Source organism: Thermobia domestica, chromosome 15 (genome assembly GCF_964235325.1).
Source record: "Thermobia domestica chromosome 15, izTheDome1.hap1.1, whole genome shotgun sequence".
Classification (NCBI taxonomy): Eukaryota; Metazoa; Arthropoda; class Insecta; order Zygentoma; family Lepismatidae; genus Thermobia; species Thermobia domestica.
In genome coordinates, this window is record NC_137468.1 from 42430342 (window position 1) to 42443048 (window position 12707).

The window sequence follows — 12707 nt, forward strand, 5'->3', positions numbered from 1 at the left end:
TGATCAACTGTAAAGAAGTGTCACACAACGGAATTCTCGCTTGATTTTCATAGGAACACAATATGGAAATAAGTTCTTCCAGGTTCTTGCCAAGGACAGCATTCCCCCATCCCATGGAGACTTCAATCCATTTATACTGATTTAATCTATACCCATTTATCGTAGCATCATAAGACCTAAATATAAAGTTTACTGTATTTTAATATTATGATTTAAATTCGTATAGCTTATAGTAAACACCAACAACAATAATAATACCGGGTTCAGAGTAGGATTATTTTAATGGTCGTAGATTGTCGTGATATAATTTAACATATGCTTACATAAAACGTCATATGTCCACGCAACAAACCTGAACATAGTTTTCCAATGTTTTCTCAAAACTTCCTTGGATTTTTTTTTTTAGGTACAACTTTTGTATATACATTTTCAGTAGCATTCGTAATAAATATCAAGCACAGTTTCATTGTTTACAGTTAGTTAATATTTACTTTGATCTATATTTAAATCACAAGATTACACACACTGTACATGCAACTAACACATATCCATGCAAGTTATAAATATTTAACCTAAGAAAAATAGTGATTGGTGTCTATGAGGAGTTTCATCTACAACTACATATAAGAAATTAGCTAATTATTTTTCAATTTTTTTTTTTAAATTGTAACTAGCTCGTGGACTAACTAGGGTCCCTCCGTGAGCTACAGATATATACTGGAGTACACCTATTTGCAATATGCTTATTTTTGTATACTCTTATGTATAACAAACTAATATATTATTTAACTTATGACACGTGCATTAATTCCTAGCCAGCTAGTATCAGTTTCTGAAGGGAACACATACCCGGCTACATTTACATTCAAATCGAAGAAACATTATGATGATGTACATGACGATGAAATACATTTATGGACATGAGAACCTACGAAATTACTATTAAAATACAAGAAACCAGAAACTCCCTATATACACCAATCACCAACATGCACACATTCACTCACTAAGATATACATGCACAATCGTTTTCAGAAATCTAAACTAACCTACTAAGTGTTGGCATGCCAATGTACTAGAATAATAATTCGGAAACTGTGCTGAAACTAGGTCAATCTATACCATGATATTTAATATTTTTGCTTGTTGCCCAATGCTTACTTGAATCTTCAAATTTCAATTTTGAATTAGCAGCCGAAGCTTGTGAGGGGAGACAGGGAGACATAAAATTCTCAAATTACTGAAATTTAAAGGCTACATCGTGGTTAATAACGCTGAATTTAATTGCACATAATATTAGGGAGTAAATCTACGTAATGCCCAAACTAACGGCTAAGCTGCCCATGGCAGTGTAATCAAAGTTTAGCTACGAGCCATACTTTGCTTTCTATTTCACTTTCGAAATTGTACAAGCACCGGGATTAGTCAGTACTTATTACGGTTCAGTAACACTTATTATTCTAGTTGTTACCTTATATCAGTTGTATCTGGAAAGTAAATCTTGATTTTTACCCAAATTGTTAACTGGCTTATAAATAAAGGACACGCCTCCTTCATTCAAACTTCATCATAGCACCTCGAATACATCCGCGTTCTCCTGAGCAACACATGATGACTATTTTCATGTCAAAATAGTCCCATGGTCCACTCAAGATTTTTCAATGGTTTCTATTTGCAAAAAGGTATTAAATTACGTAACAATTAATTTAGACGATTTACACAATTTTTTGTAGATATTAGCCCAAAACAATTTTATTCTGTTTTATATGCATGCAAACAAATTTTTACCTACGCTGTAATCTTTATGACGCTTCAACCTTGGCATTACATTTTAAAGCAACCAACAGATGCCGACACACGCACGATTTAAACAGAATAGTTGCGATATTTGCTGCATATCAATAAATGATTAAATGCTTACACTAGATTTAATGAAAATTTTGTAACAATCGATCAGTTATTGCTCCAAAAATAATATTTAATCTGCACTTTGTCCTATTCCTGTTAATAATCTCACAAAACGAGTACCTAATATTGTTTGATTTCTTTAAAATTTCACAAAATACAAATGTGTTTGTCTTCATTCTTTTCGAACTCTTATTTTCTGTTGTTGAGATTGCAGCCCCGTGAATATTATTTATGAATTTATCATTATGTCATTAATTTGCCCCCTGTCCATTTTAAATTCTAAATATACTCTTTCATAATAATTCTAATGTGCAGCTTCATGTAGAGTATGGTAATTTAGTTATTATTGGCCTAAATATATATTAAACGCATTATATTTTCATAACCGCAATTGAAAATACTAATTACAATGGTTACCTGAATGGCATAATCTACTTTTGAAAGGTACCATTTAAACACAGACTGGTACAAGTATAGAATAAACGCTCCACTTAAATGCATTTGAAACTGTAATTTGAAATTACTGTTTCAATTTCCCCCCAGCTGGTAAAAAAAATATTTCGAGAGAATATTTTTTTTATTTAGCCTTTTTATGCTTTTTAACAGATTTTAAGTTCCTTCGCTTCACATGACTTTCCCTTACTCCTTGATCAACCCTCATAGTTTAAAATTAATTTAAATTTTCACAAGATTTAAAGAATCATTCTGTATCGTTTAGTTGCTGTTGTTCTTGTTCCACTTAGTGCCAAATTGAACTTTATGTTATTTTTGTTAATCATATTTCTAATGGAATTTGTTATTTATTCATTTTTTTTATTATAGCAGGAGTTAGCACAACAGTGATTATGTTTTATGAATGATGAATACACATATATATAAAGATTCAATACAATGACAAAAAAAATCAAATAGCTTGAGCAACCATGCTCATTAAACCACTGCAGGATCCTATCAACTGCAGGCTAAAGTGAAATTTCTAAGAATACCCGCGAAAGTTAGGAAATTAATATTCTAACTTCACTTATTCACTTATTAATTAATAATTATTACACTAGTAATGAAAAATTGGTAAGAATGAAATAATCACTGCGCACTTCTATTATGAAGCAAAATGAACAGCAACTATTAAATACCGTATACAATGTTACAGACAATAATATAGTCCAGAAAGTTATTTGTATCTCACACTCTATGTATATATTTTAAAATTAAATAACGGAAGACAATAAGCATTGTTGAATACACTTTAACAAAAGTTACTCAAATTGCAAGGGAAAACAACGAAGCAATGCAAGAAAGGAACCAAAATTTAACACATTTGTTATTCTTCCTCTTCCGGATAATCTTTTAAAAGAGCCTTTCTTTTCTTTTCACTGCAATTGAACAGTTTAATATTTGAGAAATTTTGTGCTCGAACCTCTCTTCCTATTAAGTCTTTTAATTCTACGTTATTTTTATTAATCTTTGTGATAATATACGGGCCGAGGTATGTCAACATATATTTGTGCGTTAAGCGTTTGGAAGCGTCCGACAATGGATGCGTTTTTACCATAACTAAATTTCCACGTTCCAAAACAATCTCTGATGGGGACTTGCCTTGTGCCTTTCTGTTATTTCTGTTTCCTAATTTGGGGACAACCTCGATATAACGTTTGTCGTTTTTAATATCTCTTAGTTCATCTGGCCACGTGAAGTTATCTTTGTGTTGCTCTGCAGCGGAATAAGAGATGAAAAGCTCTGCAGGTGTTTTCCCAAGTGCACTATGGTAACTATAATTTAAAAGATCTTGCGTTGGTTTCACCACATCCTTCCATTTAGCGTGGTTGTTATTGCAACATAACCTTATAATTCTATTCAATTCTCGGTGAGTTCTCTCCAATATCCCATTCGCTTTTGGGTTGTAGGGCGTTGTAGTGACGTGTATTATTTTATGTGCCTCACAGTATTTACGCCAGAGACTAGACAAAAATTGGGGACCTTTGTCCGAGAGTATAAATTTCGGGTACGGGAACGTATAAAAATAATTCTTTTCCAGTACGCGAATTATTTCTTTCGTAGCTGACGTTCGAAGCGGGAAGTAACATACAAAACGACTATATACGTCTATTACTGACAAAATGAAATAAAATCCATAGCTGCATGGCAGCTTACCCACAATATCCACACAAATCTTTTGGTGTGGCTTGTCAGCTTCTATTTTATAGGTTTCCCGTTTTACAATCCGATTTGAATATTTTGTCTTTGCACAAATTTCACAATCGCTTATAAAATCTTTGAAGCTTTTTCTCTGGTTCTTCCAATAAAATAATTGTTTGGCAAATTTCACACATTTGTCCACCCCGAAATGCCCTTTATTGTGTATGATAGTTACAAACTTTTGTACCAAAGTTTGAGGCAACACCAAAACCCAACGTTCATCCTGAGAGTTCCGGACGAATAGAATGTCATCAACTACTTTAATATTATTACCTGCATTATTCACTAATTTCTGTTTTAGCTGATTGCAGAGTTCATCATTACCTTGCTCTCTCAGTGTTTCTTCTCTATCTAACGGGAAATCATCTGCACTGGTTACAAAATAAATACATTTTTCACCAGCGTCACTGGTATCATTAGGAACATTACGACTTAATATGTCGGCAATACTATTGTCAGTTCCTTTAATGTGGACAAATGTTATGTCAAATCTTTGCAGCTTCAATAACAATCTGGTTGTCCTCGGATCCAAATTCTGTAACGTGAACGCATAGGTAACAGCGTTATTATCACAGTGAACAACTATTTTTCGCCCTAAGATGTAGTAGTCAAAATATTCACACAAATAAACTACCGCCAACAACTCCATTTGGAAAATGGAGTACGAAAATTCGTAGGGTTTTAGACGCCTACCGGCATATCCTATCACACGGATCTCTTCCGGAGTATCCCCGTACTGCGCTAAATATCCTGCTATAGCCCCAACCGACATAGCAGCGTCTGAGAAGATATGGAAGTTTTTTTTTTTTGAAGTCCGGCTGGCTTAATGCCGGTGGACTACTGAGCATTTCTTTCAATTGATGGAAAAGCTCAATGTGTTGATGTTCCATTTTGAATTTACGATCCTTCTTCAGGAGGTCATAGAGAGGACCTGTCAGGCTGGAGAAGTGAGGGATGAACTTTTTCCTCCACGCTAAAATTCCTAAGAAGGAACGAAGTCTCTTCTTAGTTGTTGGAATTGGGAATTGTCGGATGGCTTGGTTATGCTTGGGGTTAGCTTTAATCTCTAATCCATTTACAATATGCCCAAGAAATAAAATTTCAGATTGCACAAACTGGCACTTCTTGAAATTTAAGGAAAAGTTGGCACTCTGAAATATTTTGAAGACTGTTTCTAAATGCTGAAAATGATCCTCGATTGAGTTACTAAAACACATAAGATCATCTAGGTATACTATTACGAAATTCCTAGTATTGAGCCCAAAATATGAATTCATAACATTCTGAAATACTGCCGGAGATGATTTTAATCCCATCGGGAGTTTTAATAGCACATATTGGCGTCCTAAATAAACAAAACTTGTGCATGATACTGAATCTTCATGCAACTTTACACCGTAATATCCCATAGTTGCATCAACTGAAGAAAATACTTTACTATGGGATATGCGGGTTAAGATTTCATTTATAGGCTCTACTTGAATACGAGGAGTGATGACCTTTTGGTTCAACAACCGTAGGTCGATTACTGGACGTACCCCTCCCGAAGCTTTTCTAACACAATGAATTGGATTTCTATAAGGGCTTGGTTGTTCTCTTGCAATTCCCAGTTTGATCCACTTGTCAATTTCTTTTTCAAACTCAGCTTGCATCGATTGAGGGATGGGATATAATTTCCCTACTACCGGATTATTATCAGTGAGTTGGATCTTATATGGTTCACACTTTATTTCACGAGGATATTCACAAAAGAGATGCCGGTACTTTAACAGGAGTTTCAACAGTTGATCACTAATATTACTATCTAAGTCATTCCTGTCTTCAATATAATTTCTAATCTCTTCTTCGGAGATAGGATTATAATCACTTGTCTCCAGATCTTCTATTGATTTTTTATATTCACCGGAAACTTCATCTTTGATTTGGATTAACAAAACACTTGGATAATTAATATCTAGGGAAACCTTGTCACCGTAATTATTCCTCAAATAGAGTTTTCTATTTTCACCATCAAGGTGAACTCCAAATTTAGCGAAAAAAGGTGAACCTAAAAGAAAATCTGATTTCATATCTTTGATTACGAATACTGGAACATCAAATAGGTTTCCCTGTATATTAATTGTCAGTGTTTGCATTCCCTTAATGACAAACCTATCTTGACCTGCAAAAGCACTTAGACTCAAATTAGGAACAGGCTTCAATTTTGCCGAGGGATGATAATCTTGTATTCGCTTCCAAACGTTATAATTTAGCAAAGAAATTTCTGCTCCCGTGTCCAAGATTACACGAATAGGAATTCCACCCACCTCACAAACAACTGATGGTGAGGGATAGGATTCAAAATTCCTATCTTCGTATTCGGGATCCTCTTTTAGCACGAAATATGTACGGAATTTCAAAGGGTATTCGAAATTACAGTTGACCGGAGTAAATTCTTTAACTACTGTTTCCGAATCGTTTTCATCTATTTCTTGTGGGGAGAGAGGTTCACCGGTGCAATCGTCGATATCCCTACTTACGGACGACTGCACCGCGAGTTTTCCGAACCCTGGCTCTGATTTGCTTCTGTGCTAGCAGAACCCTGACTAGGGCCAGTAGAACTAGCTACCACAGGAGAAGGGTTATTAGTAGAAGAAGAATAACTCTGGCTGGTTTGATTATGCCATGGAGGCATACCAGGGTAACCGTAGCTGAAATACGGCAAAGGCATACCGAATCTCGGGTACATAGGAGGAATAGGTAACCCATTATACAGGGGCATAGGCATCCTAAAATCATTGTTATTTGCACTATTCTTAGCCGAATTAAAATTTTGGTTATTTGCCACATTGGAATTTTGCCTAAATCTATTTCCATTTCGGTTATTATTAAATCTCTTATTACCATTATTGTTAACGTTGCGGCTGTTAAAATATTTACGGTTATTTCCCCTACAAGTATCGCTACTATTTTGAGTGTTATTTACGCTACTATTATTTCGCGTAGTTTTAGTCTCTTCATATTTTCGTTCCTCCTGATTGTCCCTATTCTTGAAAGAATTCGGTGGAACTACATTATTAGTTTTACTCTGCGTAATTTGTTCAGCTTTTGCCTGACGGATAGCGAGTTTTCTGTTACTACCATTTCGATTGCTAGATGTTTCTAGCCGATCACCAGGCTTGCAATCAACCTTGGCGAGTCTCAGCGTGAGATCTCTGACGGTATTGATCGGTCCTAGTTTAAGTATGCGGCTTTCCTCCGCTGGTAGACATTCCATTATAAGATCTACGAGCTCCTGCTCACATGGGTTAGAAACTGTGGAATGGTATTTTTCGGTAACAAACCAGGCAAAGTCTACCAGAGACGGAAATCTCGATTTATCGTATTTCAAACCATACAATGCTCTTTTCTGAACTTCTTCAAGATGAGAGGATATGTATTGGCGCCTGAAACGACGAACAAATTCATTGAAAGTCTTAACCTTATGTGAAATATTACGGTACCACGATCTAGCGGATCCATCGAGACACCGTCTTGCTATATAAAGCCTATCTCGCTCGTTTAGATCATATAACTCCATTGTCTCAGTGAGGTCCTCCAGAAATATCCGTGCTGTCCCCTGGGACAGAACGCCACTGAAACGGGGAAAATCACGCAGATCGCGGAAGTACGAACCCCGACGATGCTTTCTATGATCGAACGAGACTGACTTTTTCCCATGCCACTTCCTATCTTGGTGTGAGGTATCAGACTCCTCACTGCACGAGCTACTCGAAGTCGCGGTAACCGTACTACTGCCATTTGCACTTGTTTCATTGCGGGCAAACTTAAGTCTCTTTCTCCCATGGTGTACTCTATTGCCCTTCTCTTCATCCGAAAATCTCAATCTTTTCCGCCGACTGACTGGGGTTGAGTGCCTAACACCCTCATTTGTACGCCTGTTACTATGGCGAGAATGGGTATGGGCTTTAATACTTCTTTCCGAATCATTACCTCGATCGGAATCATCCCAATTCTTAGTTACACTCTGATCAATTGCACTTGTGGTTGGAGTATTCTCGCAAGCAATTGCTTGCGTCAATCCTTCAACAACAGCATGCATTTGATTTACGTTTTCCCGAATGTAGGCAATATTTCTTGCCTCGGTATTGCAGATTTCCTGCACACCAGTAAGCTTTTGTGCGAATTCTTCAGTGTTCTTCGTAACTACATCTCCCTGTTTGTCTAATCTCACACTGAGAGAATCGCACTTCTGTGTAATATCTTGGAGTTTTCTTTCTAAATCTGTGTCAGTTTCCTTCAGTTTCCGAATTTCACCTTCCAACTGATCCATTACTTTACTGGTCTTTCCGTTTACATAAATCTTAACCGTGTCTACATCAACAGATAAATTTTCCATTCCCTCATTTATCTTAGCAATGTCCTTAGCAAATTTATCGTCAAGGTTATCTACTCTTTCGTTAACCTCACCTAGCCCATGTTCACATTTCTGATCTACACTAACCAATTTTTCAGACAAAATGTTAATATCTGATTTCAACTTGTCTCGCAATTCATTAATATTAACTATAACGTAACTTTCAATCTTTTCTACCTTGTCACATTGTTTTTGCAATCTGATTGAGAAATCATTTTTCAACGTTTCTACATCTTGCCGAATATTTATTTCTAACTGTCCTAATTTTCCTTCTAACTTCCTGTCCTGTTCAGTAAACTTAACGTTTAATTTAGATTCTATATTATCTGAATTTTCTTTAAGTTTTTCTTCTAATTGTTCGGAAAACTTAGCGTTTAACTTATGTTCTAAATTATCTGAATTTTCTTTAAGTTTTTCTTCTAATTTACACTCTAGGTGACAACTAACAGTATTCGAAAATCTTTCCCACGCTTCTTGCTGTTTGGCCATCATATCAGCCATTAGCTTTATGAGTGTCTCATTCCCCGTTGATAACTCTCCTTCAGCAACAGGCACAGTTACCATTGCACCCCCGGCACCTGTTGCCACAGATGTCGTGGCAGTCAAGTCAACACTGTCACCCATTCTTGTACTATCAAGGGTTACCAAAGGTGAACTACCAATATTATTACTACTTGCAGCACCAAACTGAAAATTCGCTGCACCCCTATTCTCACTATTTTCCAAACTGTCACCGCCATTGAACTTGTGTTTGCAATCAGGACAGCTCCATGGCTGTGTATCCTGTCTTAATACTCTTATTTGTGTGCGAGTTAGATTCAAACAGCTCACATGATACCATCGAGAGCAGGAACCACAGTTCACTGACTCGGCATGCTGTTCGTCACATTTCACTTCACAACATGCGTGAATCTCAGCTTCACGTCCACTTTCTTTCATAAAGTTAACCAGCATATTCAACTTTTTTAACCACTGACTCATACATACACTACCATGTACAGCCAGCCATCAGCCAGACACGCAGACTTCTCCCCTACAACTATTCACATAAAACAGTATGATGTTTACTTATGTAGCCATTAAATTATTAATAGTCTCCCTTCTCCATTATTTCAGTAATCAAATTATTGTCTCCATGTGATAAACGAAGTACTGTACCAAGACATCATAAAAGAAAATAAACGGTAAATAAACAAATGCAAGGAAAGAAACTAAACAAATTATATGTAACATTTTTTCTTTTCTTTTTAAAGTTAGGCAAATGAAACAACAATCAGAAGATTCATTAAATTAAAGAAATCCTGGCTGGGTCGCCATTGTAACCGTAGGAACTAACATTAACCTAATCATTGTCTCACTTGCAAAAGAAATACCAAGAAATGCATTTGTCGCTATGCCTCTTACATATAAGTTCCTTCGACGAAGGTAGAAGAAATATTCTTCCCTGGACCACTACCCTTTTTCCAATGTGGGCTCAAGATGTATGTACTAGTTATCAAGATGAATGTCACAAAGTGGTAATATCGAAATAATTTAAAATTTCGGACTAATTTAGAATTTCGAATGAGTAATAGTATAGCCGGAATCTACTCATGGCTGAGAAAATACGCATGGGCGCCAACCATGTATCAGCTTTCCTGTTATGCTGATTCTCTACGTGTAAATTACATATGCATATTTGTCACACACTGAAGAAGCGTAGTAGTCCATAAGACTGGGGAAGAAAGAAAGTAAGTAGCTAACGAACACAACACTGAATCACCCAATAACTAAACATGATCAACTGTAAAGAAGTGTCACACAACGGAATTCTCGCTTGATTTTCATAGGAACACAATATGGAAATAAGTTCTTCCAGGTTCTTGCCAAGGACAGCATTCCCCCATCCCATGGAGACTTCAATCCATTTATACTGATTTAATCTATACCCATTTATCGTAGCATCATAAGACCTAAATATAAAGTTTACTGTATTTTAATATTATGATTTAAATTCGTATAGCTTATAGTAAACACCAACAACAATAATAATACCGGGTTCAGAGTAGGATTATTTTAATGGTCGTAGATTGTCGTGATATAATTTAACATATGCTTACATAAAACGTCATATGTCCACGCAACAAACCTGAACATAGTTTTCCAATGTTTTCTCAAAACTTCCTTGGATTTTTTTTTTTAGGTACAACTTTTGTATATACATTTTCAGTAGCATTCGTAATAAATATCAAGCACAGTTTCATTGTTTACAGTTAGTTAATATTTACTTTGATCTATATTTAAATCACAAGATTACACACACTGTACATGCAACTAACACATATCCATGCAAGTTATAAATATTTAACCTAAGAAAAATAGTGATTGGTGTCTATGAGGAGTTTCATCTACAACTACATATAAGAAATTAGCTAATTATTTTTCAATTTTTTTTTTTTAAATTGTAACTAGCTCGTGGACTAACTAGGGTCCCTCCGTGAGCTACAGATATATACTGGAGTACACCTATTTGCAATATGCTTATTTTTGTATACTCTTATGTATAACAAACTAATATATTATTTAACTTATGACACGTGCATTAATTCCTAGCCAGCTAGTATCAGTTTCTGAAGGGAACACATACCCGGCTACATTTACATTCAAATCGAAGAAACATTATGATGATGTACATGACGATGAAATACATTTATGGACATGAGAACCTACGAAATTACTATTAAAATACAAGAAACCAGAAACTCCCTATATACACCAATCACCAACATGCACACATTCACTCACTAAGATATACATGCACAATCGTTTTCAGAAATCTAAACTAACCTACTAAGTGTTGGCATGCCAATGTACTAGAATAATAATTCGGAAACTGTGCTGAAACTAGGTCAATCTATACCATGATATTTAATATTTTTGCTTGTTGCCCAATGCTTACTTGAATCTTCAAATTTCAATTTTGAATTAGCAGCCGAAGCTTGTGAGGGGAGACAGGGAGACATAAAATTCTCAAATTACTGAAATTTAAAGGCTACATCGTGGTTAATAACGCTGAATTTAATTGCACATAATATTAGGGAGTAAATCTACGTAATGCCCAAACTAACGGCTAAGCTGCCCATGGCAGTGTAATCAAAGTTTAGCTACGAGCCATACTTTGCTTTCTATTTCACTTTCGAAATTGTACAAGCACCGGGATTAGTCAGTACTTATTACGGTTCAGTAACACTTATTATTCTAGTTGTTACCTTATATCAGTTGTATCTGGAAAGTAAATCTTGATTTTTACCCAAATTGTTAACTGGCTTATAAATAAAGGACACGCCTCCTTCATTCAAACTTCATCATAGCACCTCGAATACATCCGCGTTCTCCTGAGCAACACATGATGACTATTTTCATGTCAAAATAGTCCCATGGTCCACTCAAGATTTTTCAATGGTTTCTATTTGCAAAAAGGTATTAAATTACGTAACAATTAATTTAGACGATTTACACAATTTTTTGTAGATATTAGCCCAAAACAATTTTATTCTGTTTTATATGCATGCAAACAAATTTTTACCTACGCTGTAATCTTTATGACGCTTCAACCTTGGCATTACATTTTAAAGCAACCAACAGATGCCGACACACGCACGATTTAAACAGAATAGTTGCGATATTTGCTGCATATCAATAAATGATTAAAGTGGAGCGTTTATTCTATACTTGTACCAGTCTGTGTTTAAATGGTACCTTTCAAAAGTAGATTATGCCATTCAGGTAACCATTGTAATTAGTATTTTCAATTGCGGTTATGAAAATATAATGCGTTTAATATATATTTAGGCCAATAATAACTAAATTACCATACTCTACATGAAGCTGCACATTAGAATTATTATGAAAGAGTATATTTAGAATTTAAAATGGACAGGGGGCAAATTAATGACATAATGATAAATTCATAAATAATATTCACGGGGCTGCAATCTCAACAACAGAAAATAAGAGTTCGAAAAGAATGAAGACAAACACATTTGTATTTTGTGAAATTTTAAAGAAATCAAACAATATTAGGTACTCGTTTTGTGAGATTATTAACAGGAATAGGACAAAGTGCAGATTAAATATTATTTTTGGAGCAATAACTGATCGATTGTTACAAAATTTTCATTAAATCTAGTGTAAGCATTTAATCATTTATTGATATGCAGCAAATATC

The 12707-nt window shown here is 35.3% G+C and overlaps 1 protein-coding gene across 4 annotated transcripts in view; it reads right to left on the reverse strand.

Annotated features, from left to right (window-relative positions):
* LOC145671847 (sodium-dependent nutrient amino acid transporter 1-like) overlaps positions 1-12707 on the reverse strand; it is a 179701-nt gene that overhangs the window by 91677 nt on the left and 75317 nt on the right. The window lies entirely within an intron of this gene.